Source organism: Mus caroli, unplaced genomic scaffold, assembly GCF_978045245.1.
Source record: "Mus caroli unplaced genomic scaffold, Mus_caroli_1 scaffold_9, whole genome shotgun sequence".
NCBI classification, from domain to species: domain Eukaryota; kingdom Metazoa; phylum Chordata; class Mammalia; order Rodentia; family Muridae; genus Mus; species Mus caroli.
The window spans coordinates 437,158-455,983 of record NW_028227264.1 but is presented as its reverse complement, the minus strand read 5'-3'; the positions used below and the strand labels follow the sequence as shown (position 1 = coordinate 455,983).

General features: G+C 41.0%; 1 pseudogene; it reads left to right on the top strand.

The window, feature by feature from the left end:
• The first annotated feature begins 2,918 nt into the window (after positions 1–2,918).
• Positions 2,919–18,826, top strand: part of LOC110288856 (UL16-binding protein 1-like) — a 30,320-nt pseudogene continuing 14,412 nt past the window's right edge.

The following is an 18,826-nucleotide window of genomic DNA, read 5'->3' as shown; positions in this document are numbered from 1 at the left end:
CTTTGCTTCTCTGCATACAGGGGAGGCTTCAAAAAACGTAATTGATCATTGCCTACAAGCCTTTAATACCATGGGGTTGCCTAAGCTTATTAAGACAGATAACGGGCCATCTTATTCTAGTAAAAACTTTATTGCATTCTGTAAAGAATTCGGTATCAAACATAAAACTGGAATTCCTTACAACCCCATGGGACAAGGAATAGTTGAACGTGCTCATAGCACCTTAAAGAATTGGCTTTTTTAAAACAAAAGAGGGGCATCTATATCCCCCAAGGTCACCAAAGGCTCATCTTGCCTTCACCTTATTTGTCCTAAACTTTTTGCAAACTGACATTAAAGGTCAGTCTGCAGTGGAACGCCACTGGCACCCAGTTACTTCTAATTCTTATGCATTGGTAAAATGGAAGGACGCCCTGACTAATAAATGGAAGGGTCCGGATCCAGTTCTAATCTGGGGAAGAGGCTCGGTTTGTGTTTTTTCACGAGATGAAGATGAAGCATGGTGGCTACCAGAGAGATTAATTCGTCAGGTAAACACAGATTCTGTCTCTTCTCGTAAGTATCATTCTAAAGACTAAAATTCCTCTTGTGCTTAGAATTCAGCTGGGAGTGGAAGCTCCCAGAAACTGTTTTCCTCTGAGCCAAATCCCCTACAGGAGGCCGGAGATTAGCTTTAGTTTTACAATTTGCATCTAAATAAAGTACCTTGACTTCTACAAACAGAAAATTTACATTGCTACAATCTCATTGTTTAGATTTCTTTCTTTTCTCAAGCAGGTCAATCTACATTCTCCGGTTCTCTGCCCCTAAGAGCAAACAGGTGGTACTGCTAATCTCCCTTCCAAGGACATCCCAACACGTGGCTTTCAGCCTGAGATAAGATTTAGATTTACCAGGAGAGCTAGGGAAGTAGAAATTTCATATATATTTACAGAGATTAGTTCTTATTTTGATAGAGATGGGCTTAGTCCCTTAGCTGGCCTCTGGCTTTTCACCCCTGCTGTTACTGGAAGGTGTCCTTGGTTCCTCAGGCTATTGGGAATAACAGGGATGAAGAGGAAAGACTTTCAGCTCCTATTTTAACCAAAATTAATGGTGTTAATACTGACATAATTCTTGTCTAGGCCTTGCTAAATCTGAGGTTGACAAGTCTCATATAGAGACCGCGCATAGCTCAGAATTACGCTGCTGATTCATAATCATATGAATACAGTATGGGTACCGCTTGGCGCAGGAGATTACTGCGGAGGGAAGGTCCAGCTTGACCGTTTCTGAGTTCCCTGTGCGACACACCTGATTTGAAAGAGGTTGGTATCTGATTCCAGCTAAAAACCAAAATACTTAAGGTTCTGCCTCCCCTCCCCAAAAGATACCAAGAGCCACAGATGTGAGTTGTTATAACACTCACGGGAGGAATCAGGTCAATGTCCACCCAAGTCAAGGTTAAAGGCCCACTCATCTATGGATGAAAAAAATCATTTGATCACCTCTGTTAAGCATTGCCTATTTAAACTTAATTAATAGGGGGGAGAGAGGTTGGAGACCTTACTGTCATAAGGGCAAGCCCTTCACTGCCTCCCACCCAAATAAAAAAGCCAACGGGCCTTGTACTAAAGAGCTGGTCTTACCCCTTCTCCCTGTTTCCCTGGCTGCCATCCAAAATTGCGGAGGAATATCAGCTCAGTGTTATTCTAAATTTGTTTAGTTAAACTCAGCCAGGGTTCCAACGCCCTACTTAAAATGCAAACAGGTAGTTACCTATTCAGCACTAATTAGCATTATAAAGTCAGAGCCTATTCTGTTAGTGGTTTACTAGGATAATAAAGACAGTCTTAGCCAAATACAGTTTACCATTAGAAAAGTTAGGGAATCCCACGGAAACAGGTTTTTTCTTTAGCCCTAAGAACTCAGGCAGAACTATTGAACATAAATAATTTTTCTTTTTTTTTTTTTTTTTTATTTATTTATTATATGTAAGTATGCTGTCCTCAGACATTCCAGAAGAGGGCACCAGATCTCGTTCCGGATGGTTGTGAGCCACCATGCGGTTGCTGGGATTTGAACTCTGGACCTTCGGAAGAGCAGTCGGGTGCTCTTACCCACTGAGCCATCTCACCAGCCCCTAAATAATTTTTCTGCCTCAGGCCAGCCCCTTTTTTATTTTTGTTTGTTTTGTTATCTAATGGGAGGAGATGTGGCCTCCCTTCCCCCAGCCTGGAACCTGCTTGCTCAAGGGTGGAGTTACCTGCTCATTCATCCTGCCACGCCTACTGCTGGAACCTGCCTTTGCTGCCTGGAGGCACACACGTGTTCGTCCTGCTACTGGACCCTGAGTTACTTGGCGGGATATTGGGTTCCCTCCCCCTTCCTTTATAACTGACTGTCTGGAAATAGTAAAATTGAGCTTTGATCAGGATGTTGTCTTAGCTCCATTTTTTCTTCCGCCCCGTCTAGATTCCTCTCTTTTCAGATCGAACTGCCATTCTCAGTTGAACCGTTCGTGTTGTGGACTGCGGGCAGGCCGCAACATTTTTGTTTGATGGTTGTCCATGAGACTCTGTTAGAACCGAATGATAGGCTATTGTGTCTACTAGAAACTTGATGGGTTTTCCCTCCACTATTATGGTTACACTAGGGTTGGGAAGTGGCCAGTGTTGGTAGATGGAAGGAGAGGAGAGAAGGAAGTCTGCATCTCCTCTATCCTGCAAAAAAGGTGGGGGTGGCAGTTGGTTTAGGTTTCTCTGTTTTGTCTTCTTAACCACTAGTATGTGTTTTAGTCAGGTGGATAGGTTGTATTTGATGTCTTTCCAGATGGTAATGTAGGGGATTTGGGGTGTGTGTGTGGTCCAACTATAGATGACATCCTTGACTTTCTGTAACATGAGGGGGTCCTATGTCCCTTCAGGTGGCCAGCCAACATGGAAAGCTGTCCACTCCCACCTGGCAATAATGGTTAGTCTGTCCATCCTACCATCTGGTCCTAGTTCTAAAGTTTTTAAGCCTATCCAGGAAAAGCACTGGGGGAAGGGAGACATCTGGGTCTGTTCCATCCTTCTAACTTTCATTCAAGAAATAAATCAGACACAATTTAAATAAACAGCCAAAGAACACAGAAATAAGGATGTCGATTTGTATACAGTAGCAAAAGTGAAAGTGAGATGATGACAAAGTGGGCAGGAATCGAAATGTCTCTCTAAAGAAATTAGGGGATCTAATCCCTTACTCATGGGTCTGGTAGGTCTCCTGGCATTGCTGACTCTTGGTGTCTAGTGGATCTGCTGCAGTCCTCTGTGTCAGTGCTAAATCACAGGTTTACAGATTTACTAGAGTTAAAATAGGCAGACACTCAGACAATCATTATCCAGAGAATACGTAACAATCAGTCTTTGACTTTAAAGGTTGGGGGTCCTAGTGGAGGGTCAAGAGGGTACCAAATGAGCCACCAATATTATGCCCAGATTGCAAGGTTCCTATAGAACACCAGATTCCACCAGGAATTCAACTCATATGCCAAAGGAAAGAGTCTTTATTCAAGCTCAAGCTTGTACCCTCCAATCTCTCCAATGCAGTGGTTGGGTGTGGAAGCTCCCAAACTGGTGAAGCTTTGCCTTTTTATCACAGTTACAGCAGGGTAGGTGCTTTCCAATTTAGCAGTTACTTGATTGGTTAACATTTAAAAACTGTAGCTTGGAACATTTCTATGGGTAAGAAATGATTTCAGCTAGTTATGAATAATTATGGTTAACTAGAGTAATCTTCTTCAAAACATCTGAAATGTTAGATACTTTCCTCTTTGGAGCTGATTGGTGGTTATTAAGGGTGGAATGGTTGTTTTAGAAAAGTTATGGCTGTTGATATGGGTGTCTTGGTTCCTGGAATATGCTGTGGTTTTTCCTGATCTCAGCTTGAGGACAAGCATAACATAAGATGGAGACTAAATACAAAATGGAGTTTGTAACATATGACTGGGCCCTTCAGATCTCTGTTCTTTCCTTTCTCCATCATCATCCTCAGCACTGGGTTCTCTATTCTTGTTGAAACCTGGTGTCATCTTTAGGGACAAATTCCTTTTCCAATGCAGTGGAGAGTTTCCCCCATTCACTGTGCTCTGCCTCCATATTCCTCCAAGGACAAGCAGCCTGAAGCTGCCACTATTGTTTAGATGGACCATCTTCATGGTCCACTGCTCCTTCTTTAACCACATGCAGTCTATACATTGACCCAGCTCATAAACCCAGTTTGTACTAGAGAAAATTTGTGCTCTTTTTAGCATATGCACTTTAATCTGAGGGCCTTGATGGCTTTTTGTTCACAACCAAAGTGAGAGTTCTGTGGCTGCAGAACATTTGTTTTCATGTCCATCACACTTTTTTATGATGTGCAAAAGAACCTCAGGCAATCAAAAGGAATGAACCTCAAAAGTTTAGTTGTCGGAGTTGGAAGAAATTGTGAAGAATTTAAAATGGTAGAGTAGGCAATTGGGAGAAGCAAAGTGAAAGTGGTTGAGCCTCTTCTCTCTCTGTCTTTCTCCCCTGTCCCTTCACCTCTCCCTCCCTCCATTCCTCTCCTCTCTCTCCACCCTTTCATAAGGCTATTCTTCGTTCCATAGGTAGAAACTCTCTCTGAGTCACTTGCTCCCTGCTCCTAACTTCACTGAATGTTTTCTTCACAGTGGCTGCTTCTCTTTGCTACAGCTTCAAGGTTGACAGGTCAGAGTCTGGAAAGTGAAGGAATGAAGTCCACTGCCATCTGAACAGAAAGACTTTTTTTTCTCTACAAGGATAATAAGTGTCATTCCATTGGTGCTCATGAGAACAGCATGAATGCCACAAACATCTGTGAAAAACAGCTTGACACTCTGAAACATGGAATTGACATTTTCAAAGGGATGATATTTCAGAAGTTGGAGGAAGAAGTCAACACAATCAGAGGTAAGTTTCAAATGGTCTCATAAGGCTGGAGATGTAGCTCAGTGGTAGAGTGTTTGCCAGCATGTATGAGGTCTTAGATTCAATCCTCACTGCTACAAAATAAGTAAAAGAACATATCAGACATCCCTGCCCCCACAGGAAACAACAGGGGTATATGTTAGGGACATTCACTGTTTTAACAGAGGAAAAAAATGAATCACTGTTAGTCCTATCTAAGCAGCAGCAAGGGCAAAATGTAGAGGGTAACACAAGGTCAGTGGATGGGAAGGGACGATCAGTAGAAAGATAAGATTCACCAAGGCCATAAGCTAATCTCTTTCCAATGGGCATAGAGCCCCTCACTCTGCAGGCTGAGATGTGTGGCCAGTATGAAGTAGACAAACATTTCACAGGATACTCCATTGTTAGCCTCAATGGAAAGAACATGTTCCATGTTAACACAAGCACTGGCAACTGGACACAACTGGATCCTAGATTCAAGAAGATTATAGAAATGTGAAAGAAAGACAAGGTTGTAGCTGCCTTCTTAGAGAAGACTACAGAGGGCGACTACAGGACCTGGCTTGATGAGCTCAAGTTGCACTGGAAAGAACATCTGGAGCCTACAGGTAACTGGGAAAATGGGGCAAACGCTATCTCCATATTTTGGGGGTGGTGAGAGTGGACCTGGAAGGAGTGAGGAGGAAAATGTGTGCCATAAAAATCAAAATATATGTATGTAGGCAAGACAGTCTCTGTGAACAAATGTACTGTGTTTAGAAATGTCTTGCTGATCTTTGGTGCGAACCCAGTGCAGGGTCCTAAGGTTCCCAGAGGACTCTCCATGCCACAGGTGTCCTAGCACACCCAGGATCTAGGTATCACTGGTGAGTGGAATACAACATCTGTTACAAAGAATCCCAGAGGGTCTTGTGCCAGCAGGAACAGGGATAAAGGAACCCTGCCCAACCAGAGGCTGGGATTCCTTCTGGTGGCTCAATCCCCACTCCATCTTAGGCATGATCTGAGCAGGACCTAGCACACCCAGGATCTTGGGATCACTGAGTCCAGTCTACCCAGGAAAGCACCTGGGCAGCAGAAGCGACAGAGCTTTTTGGAAAGGGTCCCTTCGGGCCTTCATCCTCAGCCAGGTGGCAGAGCTGAGACCCAGACCCCTGGGCACCTTCCTTGCCAGAGGAGAGTCAGCCTCCAGGGAGGGCTCTGACCCTGGGACACAGGAGGTGGATCTGAGCTCCAGACTTCTGGGAAACTTTCCTGCAAGATGAGAGCGTGGCTGCAGAGAGTGCTCTGACCACTGGGAATCAGGAGAGAGTTGGACTCCCAAGAGTGCTGACAGAGGCTAACAGAATCACAGGAGAAACAAGCTCCAGCCAGAGACAGCTAGAACATTGAACAGAGATCACCAGATTGCAAAAGGCAAATGTTAAGAATCTTACTAACAGAAACCAAGACTACTAGGTATCATCAGAACCCAGTACAGCTACCACAGTGAGTCCTGGATACACCAACATACCCGAAAATCAAGACTCAGATTTAAAATCATATCTTACGATGCTGGTAAAGGATTTAAAGAAGGACAATAATAACTCACTTAAAGAAACACAGGAGAACACTGCAAAACAGGTAGAAGTCTATAAATAATTACAGGAAAACACTGCTAAACAGGTAGAAGTCCATAAAGAGGAAACACAAAAATTCCTTGAAGAATTATAAGAAAACACAAGCAAACAGGTGATGGAATTGAACAAAACCACCCAAGATCTAAAAATGGAAGTATAAACAATAAAGAAAACCCAAAGGGAGACAACTCTGGAGATAGAAATCCTAGGAAAGAAATCAGGAATCATAGATTTGAGCATCAGCAACAGAATACAAGAGATGGAAGAAAGAATCTCAGGTGCAGAAGATTCCATAGAGAACATGAGCACAACAATCAAAGAAAATGCAAAATGCAAGAAGATCCTAACTCAAAACATCCAGGAAATCCAGGACACAATGAGAAGATGAACCTAAGGATAATAGGTGTAGATGAGAATGAAGATTTTTCAAATTAAAGGGCTAGTAAATATCTTCAACAAAATTATAGAAGAAAACTTCCCTAACCTAATGAAAGAGATGCCCGTGAACATACAAGAAGCCTACAGAACTCCAAATAGACTGAACCAGAAAAGAAATTCCTCCTGACACATAATAATCAGAACAACAAATGCACTAAATAATGATAGAATATTAAAAGCAGTAAGGGAAAAGGGTCAAGTAACATATAAAGGCAGAGCTATTATAATTACACCAGACTTCTCACCAGAGACTATGAAAGCCAGAAGATCCTGGGCAGATGTTATACATACCCAAAGAGAACACAAATGCTAGCTCAGGCTACTATACCTACCAAAACTCTCAATTATGATAGATGGAGAAACCAGGGTATTACATGACAAAACCAAATTCTCACAATATCTTTCCATGAATCCAGCCCTTCAAAGGATAATAAGGGGAAAACACCAGCACAAGGATGGAAATTACACCCTAGAAAAAGCAAGAAAGTAAACCTTCAACAAACCTAAAAGAAGACAGCCACAAGAACAGAACCCCACCTCTAACAACAAAAATAAAAGGAAGCAATATTTACTTTTCCTTAATACCTCTTAATATCAATGGACTCAATTACCCTATAAAAAAACATAGACTAAGAGATTGGCTACGTAAATAGGACCCAAAATTTTGCTGCATATAGGAAACCCACCTCAGGGAAAAAGACAGACACTACCTTAGAGTGAAAGGCTGGAAAAAATTTTTTTCCAAGCAAATGGTCTAAAGAAACAAGCTGGAGAAGCCATTCTAATAGCAAATAAAATCAACTTCCAACCCAAAGTTAACAAATAAGACAAGGAGGGGAACTTCATACTCATCAAAGTTAAAATCTTACAAGCGGAACCCTCAATTCTGAATATCTATGCTCAAAATGCAAGGGGAGCCACATTCATTAAGGAAACTTTAGTAAAGCTAAAAGCACACATTGTACCTTATACAATACTAGTGGGAGACTTCAATACCCCACTCTCCATATCCAGGGATCCATCCCATAATCAGCTTCCAAATGCTGACACTATTGCATACACTAGTAAGATTTTGCCGAAAGGACCCAGATATAGCTCTCTCTTGTGAGACTATGCCAGGGCCTAGCAAACACAGAAGTGGATGCTCACAGTCAGCTATTGGATGGATCACAGGGCCCCCAATGGAGGAGCTAGAGAAAGTACCCAAGGAGCTAAAGGGGTCTTCAACCCTATAGGTGGAACAACAATATGAACTAACCAGTACCCCCCTGGAGCTCATGTCTTTACCTGCATATGAATCAGAAAATGGCCTAGTCGGCCATCAGTGGAAAGAGAGGCCCATTGGTCGTGCAAACTTTATATGCCCCAGTACAGGGGAATGCCAGGGCCAAAAAGGGGGAGTGGGTGGGTAGGGGGATGGGGGGGTTGGGGGGGACTTTTGGGATAGCATTGGAAATGTAAATGAGGAAAATACCTAATAAAAATTTAAAAAAATACCTCACTTTCATCAATGGAAAGATCCTGGAAACAAACTAAACAGAGACACATTGAAACTAACAGAAGTTATGAAACAAATGGATTGAACAGATATCTACAGAAAATTTTATCCTAAAACAAAAGGATATACCTTCTTCTCAGCACCTCATGGTAACTTCTCCAAAATTGACCATATAATTGGTCAAAAAACAGGCATCAACAAATACAAAAATATTGAAATTGTCCCATGCATTCCTATCAGATCACCACGGACTAAGGCTGATCTTCAATAACAATATAAATAATAGAAAGCTCACATACATGTGGAAGCTGTACAACACTCTACTAAATGATAACTTGGTCAAGGGTGAAAGAAAGAAAGAAATTAAAGACTAAATTTTTAGAGTTTAATGAAAATGAAGCCCCAAAATACAAAAACTTATGGGAAACAATAAAAGCAGTCCTAAGAGGAAAACTCATACCTCTGCGTGCCTCCAAAAAGAAACTAGAGACAGCTTACAGTAGGAGCTTGACAGCACACCTGAAAGATCTAGAACAAATAGAAGGAAATTCACCCAAGAAGAGTAGATGGCAAGAAATAAACTCAGGGCTGAAATCAACCAAGTGGAAATGAGAAGAACTATTCAAAGAATCAATCAAACCAGGAGCTGGTTTTTGAGAAAATCAACATGATAGATAAACCCTTAACCAGACTAAATAGAGGGCACTGGGACAGTGTCCTAATTAACAAAAGCAGAAATGAAAAAGGAGACATAACAACAAAACCTGATGAAATCCAAAATATCATCAGATCCTACTACAAAAGGCTATACTCAACAAAACTGGAAAACCTGGATGAAATGGACAATTTCCTAGACAGATACAAGGTACCAAAGTTAAATCACGATCTAAACAGTCCCATTTCCCCTAAAGGAATAGAAGCAGTCATTAATAGTCTCCCAACCAAAAAAAAAAAAAAAAAAAAAAAAAAAAAAAAAACCCACAGGGCCAGATGGCTTTAGTGCAGATTTCTATCAGACCTTCAAAGAAGATCTAATTCCAATTCTCCTCAAACTATTCCAAAAAATAGAAACAGAAGGTACTCTACCCAGTTCATTCTATGAAGCTACAATTACTCTGATAACTAAACCACATGAAGACCAAACAAAGAAAGAATTTCAGACCAATTTCCCTTATGAATATTGATGAGAAAATACTCAATAAAATCCTTGAGAAGCAAATCCAAGAACACATCAAAACGATCATCCATCATGATCAATTAGGCTTCATCCCAGGTATGCAGGAGTGGTTTAATATATGGAAATCCATCAATTTAATCAACTGTATAAACAAACTCAAAGACAAAAACAAAAAACAAAACAAAAAACAAAAAAAAAAAACAAAAAAAAATGATCATCTCGTTAAATGCTGAGAAAGCATTTGACAGAATCCAACACCCCTTCATGAGGAAATTCTTGGAAAGATCAGGAATTCAAGGCCCATACCTAAACATAATAAAAGCAATATACATTAAAACAGTAGCCAACACCAAAGTAAATGGAGAAAAACTTGAAGCAATCCCACTAAATTCAGGGACTAGACAAGGCTGCCCACTTTCTCCCTACCTATTCAATATAGTACCCGAAGTCCTAACCAGAGCAATTAGACAACAAAAAGGAGATCAAGGGGATACAAACTGGAAAGGAAGAAGTCAAAATGTCACTATTTGCAGATGATGTGATAGTATATATAAGTGACCCTAAAAATTCCACCAGGGAAGTCCTAAACCTGATAAACAGCTTCAGTGAAGTAGCTGGATATAAAATTAACTCAAACAAATCAGTGGCCTTTCTCTACACAAAGGATAAACAGGCCGAGAAAGAAATTAGGGAAACAATACCCTTCACAATAGTCACAAATAATATAAAATACCTTGGTGTGACTCTAACTAAGGAAGTGAAAGATCTATATGATAAGAACTTCAGGTCTCTGAAGAAAGAAATTAAAGATCTCAGGAAATGGAAAGATCTTCCATGCTCATGGATTGGCAGGATTAGTATAGTCAAAATGGCTATAGTGCCGAAAGCAATCTACAGATTCAATGCAATCCCCATCAAAATTCCAACTCAATTCTTCACCGAGTAAGAAAGGGCAATTTTCAAATTCATCTGAATAACAAAAAATCTTAGGATAGCACAAATTATTCTCAACACTAAATGACCACTGGGGGAATCACCATGCCTGACCTCAAGCAGTACTACAGAGCAATTGTGGTAAAAACTGCATAGTACTGGTACAGCAACAGACAGGTAGACCAATGGAATAGAATTGAAGACCCAGAAATGAACTCACACACCTATGGTCATTTGATCTTTGACAAAAGAGTTAAAACCATCCAGTGGAAGAAAGAGCATTTTCAACAAATAGTGCTGGCTTAACTGGTGATTAGCATGTAGAAAAATTTGAATTGATCTATTCTTATCTCCTTGTACAAACTCAAGTCTAAGTGGATCAAGGAATGGCACATAAAACCAGAGACACTAAAACTTATAGAGGAGAAAGTAGGAAAAGCCTCAAAAATATGGGCACAGGGGAAAAATTCCTGAGCAGAACAACAATAGCTTGTGCTGCAACATCTAGAATCTACAAATGGGACCTCATAAAATTGCAAAGATTCTGTAAGGCAAATGACACTGTCAATAAGACAAAAAGGCCACCAACAGACTGGGAAAGGATTTTTACCAATCCTAAATCCAATAGGGAACTAATATCCAATATATACAAATAACTCAAGAAACTGGACTCCAGAAAATCAAATATCCTCATTAAAAAATGGGGTTCAGAGCTAAACAAAGAATTCTCACTCGCCAGCTACCCACAACACCCGCCACAGGATCTTAAGACTTCTGGTGAGTGGAACACAGCTTCTGCTCCAATCCAATTGCGCGCGGGACCTGAGACTGCATTAGTTAGGGAAGCAGAAACCGGCCTGAGTAGGGCCACAGGCCTCATCCGGCGGATCAGCACCGGGGTAGCTAGAGCGCAGGGTCGACTGACACCCGCCAGCTACCCACGACCTCCGCCACAGGATTTTGAGACTGCTGGTGAGTCGAACACAGCTTCTGCTCCAGTCCAATCACGCAGGACCTGAGACTGCTTTGGTTGGGGAGGGAGAAATCCGGCCTACAAAGGGCCACAAGCCTCTTCCGGTCAGAAAAGCACCTGGTTAGCTAGGGCGCAGGGTCAGCTGACACTCGCCAGCTACCCACAACACCCGCCACAGGATCTTAAGACTTCTGGAGAGTGGAACACAGCTTCTGCTCCAATCCAATTGCGCGCGGGACCTGAGACTGCATTAGTTAGGGAAGCAGAAAACCGGCTTGAGTAGGACCACAGGCCTCTTCCGGCTGGACCAGCACCAGGGTACTGCCAGCTACCCATGACCTCCGCCACAGGATGTTGAGACTGCTGGTGAGTGGAACACAGCTTCTGCTCCAATCTTTAAACAGTGACAACGACAACAACTAACCCCAGAGATTACCAGATGGCGAAAGGTAAACGTAATAATCTTACTAACAGAAACCAAGACCACTCACCATCATCAGAACCCAGCACTCCCACTTCGCCCAGTCCAGGGCACCCCAACACACCGGAAAAGCTAGACACGGATCTAAAAGCATATCTCCTGATGATGGTAGAGGACTTCAAGAAGGACTTTAATAACACACTTAAAGAAATACAAAGGAACACTGGTAAACAGGTAGAAGACTATAAAGAGGAAGCACAAAAATCCCTTAAAGAATTGCAGGAGAACACTGCTAAAGAGTTACAAATCCTTAAAGAAAAACAGGATAACCTAATCAAACAGGTAGAAGTCCTTAATGAAAAACAGGAAAACACATCCAAACAGATGATGGAAATGAACAAAACCATACTAGACCTAAAAAGGGAAGTAGACACAATAAAGAAAACCCAAAATGAGGCAACACTGGAGATAGAAACCCTAGGAAAGAAATCTGGAACCATAGATACGAGCATCAGCAACAGAATACAAGAGATGGAAGAGAGAATCTCAGGTGCAGAAGATTCCATAGAGAACATCGGCACAACAATCAAGGAAAATGTAAAATGCAAAAAGATCCTAACTCAAAACATCCAAGAAATACAGGACACAATGAGTCCTGTATTTAATAATAGGATAATAGGAGCTGATGAGAATGAAGATTTTCAACTCAAAGGACCAGCAAACATCTTCAACAAAATTATAGAAGAAAACTTCCCAAATCTAAAGAAAGAGATGCCCATGAACATACAAGAAGCCTACAGAACTCCAAATAGACTGGACCAGAAAAGAAATACCTCCAGACACATTATAATCAGAACAACAAATGCTCTAAATAAAGATAGAATACTAAAAGCAGTAAGAGAAAAAGGCCAAGTAACATATAAAGGCAAGCCTATCAGAATTACACCAGATTTTTCACCAGAGACTATGAAAGCCAGAAGATCCTGGACGGATGTTATACAGACACTAAAAGAACACAAATTCCAGCCCAGGCTACTATACCCAGCCAAACTCTCAATTAACATAGATGGAGAAACCAAAGTATTCCACGACAAAACCAAATTCACACATTATCTCTCCACGAATCCAGCCCTTCAAAGGATAATAACAGAAAAAAACCAATACAAGGACAGGAACCACGCCCTAGAAACAACAAGAAGGTAATCCCTCAACAAACCTAAAAGAAGACAGCCACAAGAACAGAATGCCAACTTTAACAACAAAAATAACGGGAAACAACAATTACTTTTCCTTAATATCTCTTAATATCAATGGACTCAACTCCCCGATAAAAAGACCTAGACTAACAAACTGGCTACACAAACAAGACCCAACATTTTGCTGCTTACAGGAAACTCATCTCAGAGAAAAACATAGACACTACCTCAGAATGAAAGGCTGGAAAACAATTTTCCAAGCAAATGGTATGAAGAAACAAGCTGGAGTAGCCATTCTAATATCTGATAAGATTGACTTCCAACCCAAAGTCATTAAAAAAGACAGGGAGGGACACTTCATACTCATCAAAGGTAAAATCCTCCAAGAGGAACTATCAATCCTAAATATCTATGCTCCAAATACAAAGGCAGCCACATTCATTAAAGAAACTTTAGTAAATCTCAAAGCACACATTGCACCTCATACAATAATAGTGGGAGACTTCAACACACCACTTTCACCAATGGACAGATCATGGAAACAGAAACTAAACAGGGACACAGAGAAACTAAGAGAAATTATGAATCAAATGGATCTGGCAGATATCTACAGAACATTCTATCCTAAAACAAAAGGATATACCTTCTTCTCAGCACCTCATGGTACCTTCTCCAAAATTGACCACATAATTGGTCACAAAACAGGCCTCAACAGATACAAAAATATTGAAATTGTCCCATGCATCCTATCAGATCACCATGGACTAAGGCTGATCTTCAATAACAAAATAAATAATAGAAAGCCAACCTTCACGTGGAAACTGAACAACACTCTTCTCAATGATACCTTGGTCAAGGAAGGAATAAAGAAAGAAATTAAGGACTTTTTAGAGTTCAATGAAAATGAAGCCACAACATACCCAAACTTATGGGACGCAATGAAAGCATTTCTAAGAGGAAGACCCATAGCTCTGAGTGCCTCCAAAAGGAAACTAGAGAGAGCACACATTAGCAGCTTGACAACATACCTAAAAGCACTAGAACAAAAGGAAGCAAATTCACCCAAGAGGAGTAGATGGCAGGAAATAATCAAACTCAGGGGCGAAATCAACCAAGTGGAAACAAGAAAAACTATTCAAAGAATCAACCAATCAAGGAGCTGATTCTTTGAGAAAATCAACAAGATAGATAAACCCTTAGCCAGACTCACTAGAGGGCACAGGGAAAGCATCCTAATTAACAAAATCAGAAATGAAAAAGGAGACATAACAACAGATCCTGAACACATCCAAAACACCATCAGATCCTTCTACCAAAGGCTATACTCAACAAAACTGGAGAACCTGGATGAAATGGAGAAGTTCCTAGACAGATACCAGGTACCAAAGTTGAATCAAGATCAGGTTAATGATCTAAACAGCCCTATATCCCCCAAAGAAATAGAAGCAGTCATTAATAGTCTCCCAACTAAAAAAAGCCCAGGACCAGATGGGTTTAGTGCAGAGTTCTATCAGACCTTCAAAGAAGATCTAATCCCAGTTCTTCACAAACTATTCCACAAAATAGAAACAGAAGGTACTCTACCCAACTCATTCTATGAAGCCACAATTACTCTGATACCTAAACCACAAAAAGACCCAACAAAGATAGAAAACTTCAGACCAATATCCCTTATGAATATTGATGCAAAAATCCTCAATAAAGTTCTTGCTAACCGAATCCAAGAACACATCAAAACAATCATCCATCCTGACCAAGTAGGTTTCATCCCAGGGATGCAGGGATGGTTCAATATATGGAAATCCATCAACGTAATCCAGTATATAAACAAACTCAAAGACAAAAACCACATGGTCATCTCGTTAGATGCAGAAAAAGCATTTGACAAGATCCAACACCCATTCATGATAAAAGTCTTGGAAAGATCAGGAGTTCAAGGCCCATACCTAAACATGATAAAAGCAATCTACAGCAAACCAGTAGCCAACATCAAAGTAAATGTTGAGAAACTTGAAGCAATCCCTCTAAAATCAGGGACTAGACAAGGCTGTCCACTTTCTCCATACCTATTCAACATTGTACTTGAAGTCCTAGCCAGAGCAATTCGACAACAAAAGGAGATCAAAGGGATACAAATTGGAAAAGATGAAGTCAAAATATCACTCTTTGCAGATGATATGATAGTATATATAAGTGACCCTAAAAATTCCACCAGAGAACTCCTAAGCCTGATAAACAGCTTCGGTGAAGTAGCTGGATATAAAATTAACTCAAACAAATCAATGGCCTTTCTCTACACAAAGAATAAACAGGCTGAGAAAGAAATTAGGGAAACAACACCCTTCTCAATAGTCACAAATAATATTAAATATCTTGGCGTGACTCTAACTAAGGAAGTGAAAGATCTGTATAATAAAAACTTCAAGTCTCTGAAGAAAGAAATTATAGAAGATCTCAGAAGATGGAAAGATCTCCCATGCTCATGGATTGGCAGGATCAACATTGTAAAAATGGCTATCTTGCCAAAAGCAATCTACAGATTCAATGCAATCCCCATCAAAATTCCAAATCAATTCTTCAACGAATTAGAAAGTGCAATCTGCAAATTCATCTGGAATAACAAAAAACCTAGGATAGCAAAAACTCTTCTCAAGGATAAAAGAACCTCTGGTGGAATCACCATGCCGGACCTAAAGCTCTACTACAGAGCAATTGTGATAAAAACTGCATGGTACTGGTATAGTGACAGACAAATAGACCAATGGAATAGAATTGAAGACCCAGAAATGAACCCACACACCTATGGTCACTTGATCTTCGACAAGGGAGCTAAAAACATCCAGTGGAAGAAAGACAGCATTTTCAACAAATGGTGCTGGCACAACTGGTTGTTAACATGTAGAAGAATGCGAATCGATCCATTCCTATCTCCTTGTACTAAGGTCAAGTCTAAGTGGATCAAGGAACTTCACATAAAACCAGAGACACTGAAACTTATAGAGGAGAAAGTGGGGAAAAGCCTTGAAGATATGGGCACAGGGGAAAAATTCCTGAATAGAACAGTAATGGCTTGTGCTGTAAGATCGAGAATTGACAAGTGGGACCTCATGAAACTACAAAGCTTCTGCAAGGCTAAAGACACCATCAATAAGACAAAAAAACCACCAACAGATTGGGAAAGGATCTTCACCTATCCTAAATCAGACAAGGGACTAATATCCAATATATATAAAGAACTCAAGAAGGTGGACTCCAGAAAGTCAAATAACCCCATTAAAAAATGGGGCTCAGAACTGAACAAAGAATTCTCACCTGAGGAATACCGAATGGCAGAGAAGCACCTGAAAAAATGTTCAACATCCTTAATCATCAGGGAAATGCAAATCAAAACAACCCTGAGATTCCACCTCACACCAGTCAGAATGGCTAAGATCAAAAATTCAGGTGACAGCAGATGCTGGCGAGGATGTGGAGAAAGAGGAATGCTCCTCCATTGTTGGTGGGATTGCAAGCTTGTACAACCACTCTGGAAATCAGTCTGGTGGTTCCTCAGAAAATTGGACATAGTACTACCGGAGGATCCAGCAATACCTCTCCTGGGCATATATCCAGAAGATGTCCCAACCGGTAAAAAGGACACATGCTCCACTATGTTCATAGCAGCCCTATTTATAATAGCCAGAAGCTGGAAAGAACCCAGATGTCCCTCAACAGAGGAATGGATACAGAAATTATGGTACATTTACACAATGGAGTACTACTCAGCTATTAAAAAGAATGAATTTATGAAATTCCTAGCCAAATGGATGGACCTGGAGGGCATCATCTTGAGTGAAGTAACACAATCACAAAAGAACTCACACAATATGTATTCACTGATAAGTGGATATTAGCCCAAAACTTAGGATACCCAAGATATAAGATACAATTTGCTAAACGCATGAAACTCAAGAAGAATGAAGACCAAAGTGTGGACACTGTGCACCTTCTTAGAATTGGGAACAAAACACCCAGGGAAGGAGTTACAGAGACAAAGTTCGTAACTGTGATGAAAGGATGGACCATTTAGAGACTGCTGTATCCAGGGATCCATCCCATAATCAGCTTCTAAACGCTGACACCATTGCATACACTAGCAAGATTTTGCTGAAAGGACCCAAATATAGCTGTCTCTTGTGAGACGATGCCGGGGCCTAGCAAACACAGGAGTGGATGTTCACAGTCAGCTATTGGATGGATCACAGGGCTCCCAATGGAGAAGCTAGAGAAAGTACCCAAGGAGCTAAAGGGATCTGCAACCCTATTGTTGGAACAACATGATGTACTAACCAGAACCCCGGAGCTCTTGTCTCTAGCTGCATATGTATCGAAAGATGACCTAGTCGGCCATCAATGGAAAGAGAGGCCCATTGGACTTGCAAACTTTATATGCCCCAATATAGGGGAATGCCAGGGCCAAAAGAGTGGGAATGGGTGGGTAGGGAAGTGGGGGGCGCTATGGGGGACTTTTGGGATAGCACTGGAAATGTAATTGAGGAAAATATGTAATGAAAATATTAAAAATTAAAAAAAAAAAGAATTCTCAACTGAGGAATACCGAATGGTTGAGAAGCACCTGAAAAAAAATGTTCAGCATCCTTAATCATCAGGGAAATCCAAATCAAAACAGCCCTGAGATTCCACCTCACACCAGTCAGAATGGCTAAGATCAACATTTCAGGTGACAGCAGATGCTGGAAAACGAGTAACACTCCTCCATTGCTGGTGGAATTGGAAGCTTGTAAAACCATTTTGGAAATCAGTCTGGCAGTTTCTCTGAAAATTGGACATACTACTACAGGCGCATCTAGCAATACCTCTCCTGGGCATATACCCGGAAGATCTTCCAACTGGTAATGACACATGCTCCACTATGTTCATAGCAGCCTTATTTATAATAGCCAGGAGGTGGAAAGAACCCAGATGTCCCTCATCAGAGGAATCGATACAGAAAATGTGGTACACTTACTCAGCTATTAAAAACAATGAATTTATGAAATTCCGAGGAAAATGGATGGATCTAGAGGATATCATCCTGAGTGAGGTAACCAAATCACAAAAGAACTCACATGATATGCACTCACTGATAAGTGTATATTAGCCCAGAATCTTAATATACCCAATATACAATTTGCAAAACACATGAAATTCAAAAAGAAGAAAGATCAAATTGTGCATACTTTGTCCCTCCATAGAATGGGAAACTAAATACCCATGGAAGGAGTTACAAAGACAAAGTTTGGAGCTGAGATGGAATGAAGGACCATCCAGAGACTGCCACACCTGGGAATCCATACATAATCAGTCACCAAACCCAGACACTACTGCAATGCCAGCAAGATTTTGCTGACATGTTCCTGATATAGCTGTCTCTTGTGAGGTTATGCCAGTGTCTGTCAAATACAGAAGTGGGTGCTCACAGTCATCTATTGGATGGAACACAGGGCACCCAATGGAGGAGCTAGAGAAAGTACCCAAGGAGCTGAAGGGGGTCTGTAACCCTACAGGAGGAACAGCAATATGAACTAACCAGTACCTGAGCTCGTGTCTCTAGCTGCATATGTAGCAGAAGATGGCCTACTTGGCCATCATTGGAAAGAG